Source organism: Astatotilapia calliptera, chromosome 23, assembly GCF_900246225.1.
Source record: "Astatotilapia calliptera chromosome 23, fAstCal1.2, whole genome shotgun sequence".
NCBI classification, from domain to species: Eukaryota; Metazoa; Chordata; class Actinopteri; order Cichliformes; family Cichlidae; genus Astatotilapia; species Astatotilapia calliptera.
In genome coordinates, this window is record NC_039323.1 from 27,355,988 (window position 1) to 27,369,858 (window position 13,871).

At 40.4% G+C, this 13,871-nt stretch overlaps 1 protein-coding gene across 1 annotated transcript in view; it reads left to right on the plus strand.

The window, feature by feature from the left end:
- The first annotated feature begins 1,713 nt into the window (after window positions 1-1,713).
- The window catches only part of LOC113016076 (sodium/potassium-transporting ATPase subunit alpha-1-like), a 62,031-nt gene continuing 49,873 nt past the window's right edge, over window positions 1,714-13,871 (plus strand). The window contains exon 1 of the mRNA XM_026158604.1: window positions 1,714-1,784. The gene's annotated coding sequence lies outside the window, so the exon portion shown is untranslated. The remainder of the gene's footprint in view (window positions 1,785-13,871) is intronic.

Sequence of the window (13,871 nt, forward strand, 5' to 3'; positions counted from 1 at the left end):
TCTGCACATGTTCAAACCATGTCAGCCTTGCCTCACTTTATCTTCAAATCACTCAAGCTGAGCTTTTCCTCTGATGTTCTCATTTGTAATCCTGTCCCAATGAAAATCTAAGCATTTTCAGCTCTCCACTCCTGACTTCATCATGCAGTACCACAGTTCCTCCTTTGGCACCCTATCATATGTTTTCTATAGATCCACAAAGAAGCACAGTTGGAAAAAATCAGCTACATTCTTTGCCAGACATCCCCAAAGCTCCACAAGTATGTCATATGAACCCACTGCCACTCTTCAGTGTGTTCATAGCTGTCCATACTTCCTCCTTACTAATTCTCTGCTGCTCATCCTTTCTGGCATGATCTTTCTGTCCAGCCAATCGATATAGTGTTTTTGTTTTTCTTTAGTGACCAGCCTTGTGTATGAGTCACTGTAACTGTTTGCCTTTGGCACTTCTTTCTTTTTGCCATATGCCTAGCCTCCCACTACTCCTCCCCACTTTCTTCATCACACGAATGATTCCACTCTTTCTTTGCCAACATCTTTTGAATATTTTCCTCTCCTAATGGCATCACCATCTCCTCTTTACTCCATCCAGAGGATACAGTAAGTACCTTCTTGGCAGTTTCCCTCACCACTTCCCTTCTGCTTTCCCAGTCACTGGGTAAGTCTTTACATGTTACATTTTACTCTGTCACTGGTGACATCAGCTGAGATGAAGATCTCTGAGAGTTAAAGTCAGAACCAACTTCTTGCCTTTCCAACAGAAACATGGAACGAGTGGATGCCTGGCTGTTGGGGGCAGGATCCCAGGTAAGTAGAGCATTTTTGGGTCTGTCTACATCCATCATGATTCCCACTGTCAAATAGAGGGGCAGTGTCGTGTAGTTAAAAAACAGAATGGAAAAGTATAAAGTATGTAATCAGTGTGGCCAAAAGTAGTTATGTGATTTTACATGATCAAGTCTATGACCTAAAATTTCCAATGTGGAAAAGCAGCCCTACTGTACATTAATATTTTGCTTGCTGGAGTTTTAAAATATAAGCTATACAATCGTTATTCAATTTTAGCGCACTTGATGTCCTTCCTTCGAAGGAGAAACAGACAAAATTTGTCCGCCTGTCTGTTTATTAGCAGTCTTTGGTCGACAGCTTTCATTTTCATTTTCAGTTCAAGCTTATTTAATTTGGGTGAACATGATATCAAGTTCACACAAATTGTGAAAAGCAGTAAAAACTTTACATTACCCACACATTTTTATGGATTGTGTTCAAAACTCAAACAATATACTAGGCCCTGAAGGACATGACTCCCTAGGTTGGCGAAACATTTGACCTTCACCATCATATAAGCACTGAAGTTCAAAGTTGACCTTGAAGAAACATTTCAAGACCAAATCAAGTAATATATGATATGAAAGGACATGGCAAGAGCTATACAACACTTTTTTTCTGTATGATGCCTACAATGTCACAATGACACCATAATAGGCTGATATGTTGTAATAAACACATCATTAGGCATCAAAGTTTTAGTCTAACCCTTCCTCCTCCGGGGGAAGTCGTTCTGAGAGCAATTCAAACACACATTTACTTCTGTGTACCTTTATCTGATACCTCAATAATCCTCTTTGCTCCATCAGGCATCTCACAGAGGTCTCCATGGTCCTCTGACGCAACATCGTGAATAGTGAGTCTTCATTTGGGTCCTTTCTGCTCCATCCCATATTTACTGCTGGGCATCAGCCTCTGCTCTTCCAGGTACCAGGCGCCTGGGAGCGACTCATCAGGTACATCACACTCAAGCAACATCCCTCTCTTACTTTAAAGATACTTTTTTTTTTCTTTTTAAAATTTTAGAACATACTTTTTCATTTTAATTCTTCTCCGCTGTCAACCTATTTAAGTAGTTCTTCTAACTATAATGCATATTGTTTGTACATTAAGGGCTGGCATGACAACTCAATGACAAATTTGACTCTTATGGAAGAGGCAGTTGACATAGTGCAGAATGAAAAGTATATGTTTATGTGACCATTATCAAAGGATTATGATAAAACACTTACCAATTAACCCTGGTTAACCAAGGTCTTTTCTGGGATTTCATGATGTTGTATTCTTAATCAGCATTGGTAGGACAGCAGTGGTTCCTGTTCATCTTTCAGTCATTTTCTATACTTAATTCCAATATTTAAGGTTGTCAGGAGCCTAAGGAAGGTAGATTCACACTACATAAAGCACCACTTAAAACTAATATAAACATGTTGTTGGTTTTCTTGAACACCACTGTTAAAAGGACTACTAGTATCATACTTGCTTACTTATCCTTGAAAGACAGAATTGCTAGACCTTCACTGTGGCAGTTCATAGCTTTGCAGGTGTAAACACCTTTGTCTGGTATACACGTCTAACACCATCTTCAGAGAGTTTCTTCTTCCCATTGTCCTTGCAGTGTTCACCATTTTGCACTGTGGTTTCCTATAAAGTCTCAATTTTCCTGCATATGTTGCATCACGCCATTGATCACTCACATCCTCGTGTTGTGGCTGGGTCTCTCCTTCGACTTTGAGATAGGTCTGGGTCACTCTGGTATGGTCAGCAAGTAACCTTTTCCCTCCTCTGACAGCTTGTAAGGTCCCTCAGATAGCTATCCCACGGTGGCCCACTACAGGACATGGATAGCCTAAAACAGTGCCTCCCAACCACTGTGCATAGATGTGCTGTGAGAAATGATCAGGTGTGCCGTGAAAGATTATCTGGTTCCACCTTATTGGTACTCGAAGCGATTGGCGTGAGTAACGGACAGAACAGTTACATTGTCTTCCACTAGAGGGCAGTACAACTACCTGCTCTATTTGGTAGTTGAAGTTATATAACAGTCATGCTGTGAGACAACACAGTGCGTAATGTCAACAGGAAAATATTTGAAATGAAAAACTAGTCAATCTTACCTGGTTCCTGGAGAAAATTCTGACCCAGATAAGAGCCCTAGCATGAGTAGTGGTCAGAAGAAAGCAAAAAGGTATACTGAGCCAATTCTATACCTGGTGCACGGGGAAAATTTATCAATATGCTTTTTGTGACATTTTTGTTTGGTGGTGTGCCGTGTGATTTTTCTAATGTGAAATATGTGCCATGGCTCCAAAAGGTTGGGAAACAATGGCCTAAAACATGAGGTCTACCACCAAAACATCCATGATGATGTCACCCTTTGTTTAGGTTTTATCTATTCTAGCTTCATCTGAGACACTTTAAAGAAATGCTTATTGTAGTAGATAATCAGTTCAGACAAAATAAATACAGACTATAGCTCGGAAACCCAAAAACAATAACAATAAACAGGATTAAATGGTTTTGTGAGCAAACACTCGGTTGTCTCACAGATGGCGCTGTAGCTCAGTGAAGCGTGTGTTTATAAAGCAGTCTGTTCCAAAAACAACATACACCATTCATTATCTGAAGCTTTATGTTCTTTTGTAGTTTAGCAGCCGCTCGTTTCTCTTTCATGGCTCATTTGTTTCGTCAGTCCTGTCACCACCTTTCTTTTTGCATTAGGAATTTCAGCCATCTGTGCTCTGTGACACATCACTTAGAAATCATCCGAAGACCATAAGTCATGAGTAGAAAATTTAAATGATGAGTAAAGTCATAAGAGAGACGTATCCACTTTGAGTGTTTTGTGGGCACATGACAGGAAAAGATCCACCTCCTTAAAGCTAAAGAAATTAGCTCAGTGTAAAAGTCAACAGAGAATAGCTTATTTCTAATTGCACGCATTAAATTTTAGAGGATAAAATGCTTTTGCAGCTGCTGTCCACTCCACCTCTGCTGCACCGAGACTCAATTTATGGGCATACAGATTACTCTGTGGGCTCACCTTTCTGATACTCAGGTGACGCTAGCTGCTGTAGGAAAGAGGAGAAGGCCTCACATTTGTCTGCTGTGTTTTGTTTTGCTTGTGGAAGGGAGGCTGTGCACAGCTCTGGTATGCTTAACATAACTACAGAGTGCAGAGACAGTGTTTTAGACGAGAGCAATAAGTGTCACCTAGAGGAGGAGTGATCCAGACAGCACTTTCTCAATAACACTGCATTACCTAGTCTCACCATCAGGCTGGTGGGACTGAAAATAAAATTATATCACATGACTTTAATCCGTCACATTCATGTACCTTATAGTCAGTCTATATAAACAATGCACAGAGCTTTCCTTTAGCAGAGCAGCAGAGGAACAGGAAGATCATCTGTGTGTATATAAGATCAGCCCTGTGGGACACTGCAAGCTTTCCTCTCTGTTTCATTACATGTTTTTTTGCTTTAATAATAGCTTCTAGAAAAGTCCTTGTAATGTAATAGTGTTGTTGGATCTGTGGATCATCACTACTTATTTTCACAGGCAGAGCTAGGAGGTTGAAGAGAAGGTGACTTGAAGTTTTGTGGGGGTTTTTATTTCTTCCTCTGTTTGTATGGTCATGTGACCTTGTGATGTCAGCACAGCATACATATTCTGATGTGACCTAAAACCCTTGCAGGGTCAAAGTTAATCAAGCATGAATTCACAGAGCAGGAGTTACAGAATTACAGAAGGTCCAAAGGCATAAAAAGCATACAAGAGATTTACTTGTTTTTCCAGTACTGTCCATTAGATGAGGCTAAAGAGTTATTTTAAAAAATGAACTGTGGCCCTGACGTGAGTTTAAGGTTAAAAACAGCCATGCAGAAAATCAACATATTTAAGCCACACAGCTGTCACCTTTGACCTCCCTGAGCAGAACCATAGTAGAATTAATATCACAAAGTGGCAAAGCATCTCATTGCATCAAAATAAAATCCTCTATTAACAACATATTTCATTTCATTTATTTGTTTCAAACATGGTTCAACAGTATTCATTTCCTACATACAAATCCCCCTAGTCCACATTTAGATATAATTTTTCTAAAATAATAATAATCATAATAGTAATAAAATTGCCCATTTTTTAAATTATTAATTTAATAAAATTCTAAATGATCTAAAATAAAGATGATCTTTTAGGAAAAGTCTTGTTTTACCAACACTGCACTAAAAAGAAGCATCGCTCAGTTTACAGTTTCCAATCACTGTCTCATTGCTGTAACTTGTGTCGCTGAAGTCTTATTAAGAGGGGTGATGTTATTGGAAATCTGTGAAAACATTGTGGTCCCAGGATGAAACATTTATGGCCCCAGAGACCAGAGGGAGCGTGCTCAGACGCAAGTACAGGCCCGAGGACGGATCCTCATCCTTCTAATTTTGAACCTGCTGTGAAAAAGAAGAACAAACACATACTGAGAACGACTGAACTAATATAGAGACACGCAGAGCCAAAAGAAAGATCAAACATCTTTGTCAGGTGACCCCTGACATTTTGGCTCCTCCCTCTTCTCCATGCAACCAGCAAGCATGTTGGGAAAACCAACAAAGGATTCTGGGAAAGACAGTTGGGAGACTTTTTTCCCCCCTTTTTTCAATATAAACAACATCTGTGTATGTGTATGAGACAAAGAGAGGATTACATGTTTTTGAGCACTAGTTTTTATTGTTATTATTATTTGATTTTTTTTTTCTCCTGAGAATAATTTTAGCTCTGATTCAACATTGTCCCAGATTGTGGCGCACGTCATGGCACTGAAATCATTTTTATGCTGGGAAAAGAAGCTTTTCTGAAATGATTGATTTGGAAATGTAGTTTTCTTGTTTGGTGTTCCTGACAGTGTCCTTGGGGTAGAGCACTTACACTTGGCTGAGTTACACACACGCTCAGTGAAATCAAGCAATCGAGAGACTGATAGTGTGAATGCAATAAAATAATTGGTTTATTGGTTTATTCACTGGAGGCAAAAGTTATGAAAAAGGCTGGTGACAGCACTGGAGCTATTATTTATTTATTTTGGAAAATGATCCTTTATCCTGAGAATTTAGAAAGATTAATGCCTTTCTCATGTGAAAATCAGGATAATATTTGGGCATTAAGACTGGAGGCTGGTGAAAACAAGTAGTCAAAAGCACATAGTGCCTGTCCAAAAAACCCCTTACAGCATGCAACTACCCTGCAAACGTTATTACTGGACTCAGAAACGTTATCTCCTCTACCCTGTTTAGTTTTTGGCTAGGAGGAACTAATCATCTGGTGTCATACTATGTTCATTTTAATTACCCAGAATACTCCAAAAAGTTTGTGCCTCAGTGTTCAACACACATAGAGCCACTGAGAGTGGATTTAAGAAAGCAAACCAACTCAAAGCCATTATAAACCAGGACATTTGCACAGGTAGAGGACAGTCCTATGAAAGAGTCAAATGCACTTGGAGGTAATGTCTGTATGCAGATATTATTTTATTAGAACAAGAGTTAGTGCAGTTCTAATTAAGTTGAAAGTCAATATTTGGTGTAAGTAGTCTTCAGGAATAGTTCTCCAGGCTTCTTGAAGGACATTCAGAGCTCTTCTTTGGATGTTTCTGCCTTTTGTTCTGTTCTCTGTCAACATGATCCCACACTGCTTCAATAATGTTGATGTCCGGGCTCTGGGGAGGCCAATCCATGACTGATATGGTAAATGGCCTGCATTTGTATAGCGCTTTTCGAGTCCATAGGACCCCAAGGCGCTTTACACTACATTCAGTCATTCACCCATTCACACACACATTCACACACTGGCGATAGCAAGCTACATTGTAGCCACAGCTGCCCTGGGGCGCACTGACAGAGGCGAGGCTGCCGGACACAGGCGCCACCGGGCCCTCTGACCACCACCAGTAGGCAAACACGGGGTTAGTATCTTGCCCAAGGATATTTGGCATGCAGCCAGGATGCAGCCTGGGATCGAACGACCGACCTTCTGATTAGTGGCTGACCTGCTCTGCCACCTGAGCTACAGCCACACACAGTGCTCCACTGTGTGTGTTTTTCTATCCAGGTATGATTTTACTGCATTGGCAGTGTGCTTGGGATCAATAACATGATGAAAAATAAAGCTGTTACCAATCAGGTGCTTTCCAGTTAGTATTACATGGTGCATCATAATCCGATGGTACTTTTTCTGCATTTAGAAATCTATCAGTTTTAACAAGGTCTGCAACACTGACTGGAATACAGATCAAACCATGATGGAGCCTCCTCCGTGTTCCAGTTATAGAACAGTCTGTCCAGCTTCTACCTCTAACCAACTCCGGGGCGATCGTGGCTCAAGAATTGGCAGTTCGTCCTGTAATCGGAAAGTTGCCGATTCGAGCCCCGGCTCAGACAGTCTCGGTCGTTGTGTCCTTGGGCAAGACACTTCACCTACTGGTGATGGCCAGAGGGGTCGATGGCGAGATATGGCAGCCTTGCTTCTGTCAGTCTGCCCCAGGGCAGCTGTGGCTACAACTGTAGCTGCCTCCACCAGTGTGTGAGAGTGAATGAATAGCGCTATATAAATGCAATCCATTATTATTAACCAGCACTTCTCACATTCCTGTCCACAAACCTGAGCATCAAGCAGAATTTTCCTTTCCCACGTTTTGGCCTGCAGTGGTTAAGTTTGTCTTAAAAGTAAAAGATCATCTTGTTATATTATTACATTTTCCTGAGTCTGATTTGTAGAGGAGTTGTGTTTGAAAATCCCATTTGTTGTCTTGTTTACATTTAATCAAAAAGGACTCTTGAGAGTTCATATCTCACAGCTACATCATAGGCGTAACTCTGAAGTGCAGGTAAACTCAGACTTGTATTTTGTGTTCTGCTTCATAGAGCTGGTACAGTCCAATCCTGGATTTGGCTCCGTATTGTGTTTACTTTAATAATGATGGTCAGATGTTGCATCGGATACATATTACATTACTTTTTGGGATCAGAAGCAGATGTGGAGAACATTCACACAATCCCTGCTTAAGGCAGAAAAGTACAGCACTGTGCTCTCTTCCCACCTTGCAAACTGTGTGGATGAGCCAGTTTTCAAGTTTGCAGTATTCACTCACCGGCCAATTTGTTAGGTACACCTCGCTAATGCTGGGTTAAACCTCCTAAAGTCTTCAGAGCTCTCTGAATTTGTCATGTCACAGATTCAACAAGGTGCTGGACGCACTCCTCTGAGATTTTTATCCATGTTGACATGACATCATCACACAGTTGATGCAGATTTGATGTGAATCTCCTGTTCCACCCAATCTCCTGTTTCTGTTCCTCCCAAAGGTGCTTTATTGGATTGAGATCTGGTGACTGTGGAGGTCATTTGAGTTCAGTGAACTCATTGTCATGTTTTAGAAACCAGTTTGAGATGACTGAGATGGTACATTGTGGTCATAAAGGGACGGACACGGTCAGCAACTAAACTCAGTTAGGTTCAGCTGCTGCCAAGGACTAGAAGTGTGCCAAGAAAAACATATTTGGGTTATTAAAATCTCCAGAGTAAAAGTGGAATAAATGTAGTCAAGTTTATATAATTTCTAATCTATGCACATTTGGCATAACCAGTAAAATTTAGTTAAAAGGATTTTCCAAATTTTGCTGACTTTCCAAAATAAGGTTTACAGCTTGTAGCAGATATTTGGAATATATATATCTAACTTCATTAATGGGTCCATCCATGGTGCCATCACCGTGATCAGTGTTTCTGACTCTCCCCACTGGTGCACTGAAACAAATAACATTATGCAAACAGTAAGAAGAAAGAAAATGTTCATCCATCCATCCATCCATCCATCCATCCATTTTCATCCGCTTTATCCGAGGCCGGGTCGCGGGGGCAGCAGCCTAAGCAAAGAGGCCCAGACCTCCCTCTCCCCAGCCACCTCCTCCAGCTTATCCGGGGGAATACCAAGGCGTTCCCAGGCCAGCCGAGAGATATAATCTCTCCAGCGTGTCCTGGGTCTGCCCCGGGGCCTCCTCCCGGTGGGACATGCCTGGAACACCTCACCCAGGAGGCGCCCAGGGGGCATCCTTGTCAGATGCCCGAACCACCTCAGCTGGCTCCTTTCGATGTGGAGCAGCAGCTGCTCTACTCTGAGCCCCTGTTGAAAGAAAAGAAAATGTTCAGTGTCTTTATATTCAATATTTATATTATAAAATTATTTAGATTTATATGCATCTCTTTGGTTTGCATCATTGTAGTAATCCTCTCTTCCATCCGTATGTTGCAGTACATTTTACACTCATGACAGTCTGCTGATGTTGGGTTTTTCACTTCTGAGGGTAATGTGAGGTGTTACTTGTAGAAGTCAGCCACCCTGAGTGCAGCAGAGTGATTTTACTGGAGTCAAATAATGTACAAAAAATGACTTTAAGGGCAGATGTGGATGCAAATTTCATATGATGACCCATATGATGACATGTGATGACACACACATCCAAGATGACTCTTGGATGTTATAACAGATGTGAGAGGAGCAGTACATGCCGTCGCACCTCTAGGTTGCAGGCAGCCATCTGCTACAGTATATTATAGAACCTAAAAAAGGAAAAGCTAAAGCTACCCGGATGTCAGAGCCAGCTATAAACCACTGGCCTTGGTATGAGCAACATATCAAAGCAGTTTGGAGACAAAGGGATGGATGTTATCAAATGAACTTATCCAAATAGATGAAAAGGACTTAACTTTATATTGTAAGTTATATTTTTTTTATTTATTGCAGTTTTGGGGAAGTTAAACTGATTCCTTGCATTATGACAAAAAAAATTTATATTGAAGAAAAGCAAAGTTTTTGTTTGTATATGCTGTCCACTGAAGGTCTTACAAAGAAAATCTAAATCAACAAAAATGACTTCCAATTATTGCTAATCAATAATAATTTATCTTGTTTTTCTGTTTAATGAGCAGTGGCAATTCATCTGTGGGCAAAAGATATATCACCAGCAAGTGGAAGAGGTCAGTAGAGGGAGCAGAAAGCGTCGCAGTTAGGATCCTCTCACACCTAATTATTAATGTATTTTTTTTTTACTTTGTTTGGCATCAGATTAGTACAGTGGCACTGTGAAGCAAAACACTACAACAAACAAAAAGTAGCAAAACAGGAAAAACAAAAAAAGGGTGTTTTTTCTCTGTAGAAATATTATATGACATTTTTTTGTATTTGCTGAATAGACAGATCTCCCGAATTTTAGTACATCTGTTACACCTATTGATGACACGAGCGTGTACAAAACTTTGGTAGTGTAACTAAATTTTCTGGTTCCAGTGGTGTGAAAAAAACATTTCACTCCACTCTAAATTAAAACACACACATACACAAACTTGTTTAGATGGAAGAAGCTTCTCAGTTTAATAGGCTGACAGTCAGACACACTGATATAGATGAGGGTTATTTAAAGCACACATCCTGATGCTTGAGCTACAGTTACCATGACAACCTGTTTGTGTGAGCATGTGTATGCACGAGTCCTCCACATGAACCCTGCTAACTTACTTTCTTTTCTGAAAAGGATGCTGATCAGACTAAAAACTGCTTCTTGGGTCTCACTAATTCACTTGTTGCTGTTCTGCTGCTCTCATTAGGAAAAATAGACACAGGACAAGCTTTCTACTATTAACCTTTTCTTGTTTGTGAACTTTGTTTAATGAACTTTTGCCGGCTTGTGTTGATGCCCCACACTGAGAATATCTTGCAGTGGGGTTAGTCTAGCCATTCATAAATGTTCGCTATTGTTTTAGTGTGGAAGGGGACATTCTGGCGACCATGCATAACTTTAACTAAAGGTTTCTATTTAGTTATGAATGGCTATAAATTTAAACATTTGCTATGTGGATTGTTTACTCTGCAACAGACGAGCAACCTTTCCAAGGTTAACCCCACCTTTCACCCTGTGGTAGCTGCTATAGGCTCCAGCCCCCCCACAACCCTGTATTTGGATAAGAAGAAGGAGGGATTGGATGGATGGCGTTAAGAGACTTTTTTAGGTCGTTGTTGGTGCATGGTGGTGCTGTGGTGGTTCTCCATATTCTCCTCATGCCTTTGTGGCTTCTCTCTGGCTTCCTCCCACATTCCAAAGACTTGGGTTAGGTTAACTGCTGATTTTAAATTGGTTGTAGGTTTGAGCATGAATCTGGCTTTCTGTGTTAGTCCTGTGACAGACTGGTGACATGCCTCTCTTGCCCTGTGAGACACCCACAACACTAAAAATATACAAGTTTGTCTAGTATGATCACCTGTCAGTCACATGAGCGTGTTTCACTCAAACCTGTAGAGAAAGTCATGTACTTCACATAGCTGCACATCCTCTACACCAGGGGTCCCCAATCCCAGTCCACGAGGGCCGGTGTCCCTGCAGGTTTTTGATCTCATCCTGGATCAACACACCTGAATCACATGATTAGTTCATTACCAAGCCTCTGGAGAACTTCAAGACATGTTGAGGAGGTAATTTACCCATTTAAATCAGCTGCGATGGATGAAGGACACATCTAAAACCTGCAGGGACACCGGCCCTCGTGGACTGGGATTGGGGACCCCTGCTCTACACCTTTGTACACTTTTGATGTTGTACATTCAGGAAACGTACAATGGCCTCTTTTACACTTGTACCTACTTAGCTCAACTCGACTCGATTGTACTTAACCCTTTTTTTAATTCGGTTTCAACAGTTTTCCACTACAATTGAGTACCATCTCACTGTCACGATCTTGGGTCTTTTGACCCAGTGTTTTGAGTTAATATATATATATATATATATATATATATATATATATATATATATATATATATATATACACATATATTGATGTTTATGTTTTTTAATTATGCCTAGGTTGCTATTATAGTTCATTGTGATTCCCCGTGTGTCTTCAACCCCTGTGTTTAAGTCTCCCTTGTCCTTCATGTGTTTCATGCCTGCGTCTCATTATGTTTCCTGTTTTATTTTGAAGAGGTGTCAAATACTGAGCTTCAGTAAAGATTCAATTTGGAGTTATTTAAATTTCCTATCACCTTAAATCTTCACTCAAAGACAAGTATCTTTGACAGTGTATATATAGTATATATATATATTGTATAGTGTATATTATGTATAAGAGACAAATATTGTTATTTTAATATGTTGGCATTACTAAATTTGGCTCAATGCTTACATATATGTGTAAAAACAAAATGTACGAGCTGTGAAAACTGTTTCTGATAGAATGAAGAGTAGACTTATATATTAAATATTCCTTTATTGGGTGAGAAAATCATACCAAGTCATACAAAACAGATATAAGAGCCTTAAACAGGCTGACTTCTGCTAAATGGGTCAAACTGGGCAGATAGTATACAAACACATAACATCCTTATAGAATATGATGTAACACTATAGATCAACTTACCTCAGAATATATAAAGCATATAAACAATTACAACAATATGATGCAACAAGCACAGCAGTACTACTAATCCAAAATACTCAAAGCTTCATAGAACTGAAACAAACATGGCAGCATCACTGACTTTCAGCCTGTTCTGTTTGTGGATATTATCCATAAAATCATCACATTCTCAGTAAGATTAAGGTCAGCTATTGAACCGTGTATATTATAAAGTAAAGATTTTAAAACCAAGTTGATGCTGAGAGTACTCACATCACTAATGTCACATAACTTTGCCGACATGTGGCCAACAGTAATGTTTTAATGTTCTTCATTATTAAACATTTGCACATAAATATGTGACATAATATTCAGTGCTTACTTTTAAAGGTTTACTCTTCAGCCGCTTCACTTCAGCCGTTCGCCTTTTTATCCTCCTGAGGCAGCATTTGTAGGCCGATTACATCACAGCAACGCAACGAAGGCTGTCCAAATTCGTAGACTCCTTCAAATGCGGCCAACAAATGCATCTTTCATTTCACCAGATTTGAAGGATGGGTCAGGTATATCCTTCGTGGCTCACCATATCCCAGAACACGGCCCAGCCAATTCCAACAATAGCGACAGTTACTTTGTTTTAATATTAATCGTATTACTTTTTCTGGGTCACAAAATAAACTTTTAAGACATTTTCAGGCGAGAATGTAGCTGTGTAAACTTTAAATATCTGCTCGGTTTATCAAGACATCACATATTTGTAAAAGTGCTACGACATTTTCAGAGACATCTGTTATCCAGCAGCTCGATAGCTAGCCGGGAGCTTGAGGGTCACTAGAGCTGCTGAGAACGGCAAACTCCCGGCACATCGTTTTCAAAGCCCCCATTACTCAGATTAAACATGATATATAAGTCACTTAGATAACTTAAAAATGTTATTGTTTGGCTTTTTTCAGTGTTTTATTTGTTCATGAGTTAATCGGTTTGGCTGAGATTACAGCTGAACAAACGTCGAATGGAAAACTGATTAAACAGAAGTGTGATCAAGAATTTACGCCAGTGTCCTGTTATATTTTAGATAGCAAGGAGCAGACAGCTGAGTTTATGAAACTCCACTGAGACAGGTGGTGATGCAAATCTGAAGGCAAGACTGTCCAATTTCACCACAGCCGCTCAATTCCAGCCTACCCAGCCTTCGGAGGACCCGGCCCACGTAGGCCACAAAGGCCGGGTCCTCAGGAGGATACAGCCTATGAATCTGGACACAGCTTCAATGTGCACGGGGTCGTTATAGCAACATGGCTAAAAGTCCAGTGACTTGTTTGTATGCCACAAACACAACAATGGAGGACGTTGAGGTGGCTGCATACCTACTGCTCGGTCTATGACATCTTGTCAGACTCAGGAACCATGTTGCCAGGTTTCAGAAATTGTGCATATGATTGTTGTTAAGGAGTCACTCTCATGACTCAAAGAGTGACACCACTGACAGGCCAATCGGGGGCATGCAGTCTGCTGACATCACATTTTCAGGTTGATTCAGATCGCTTTGAACCCAGGCCGAGCAGGTACTAAAAAAGTACCTGGTACCAGGTTCTACTACCTAATGT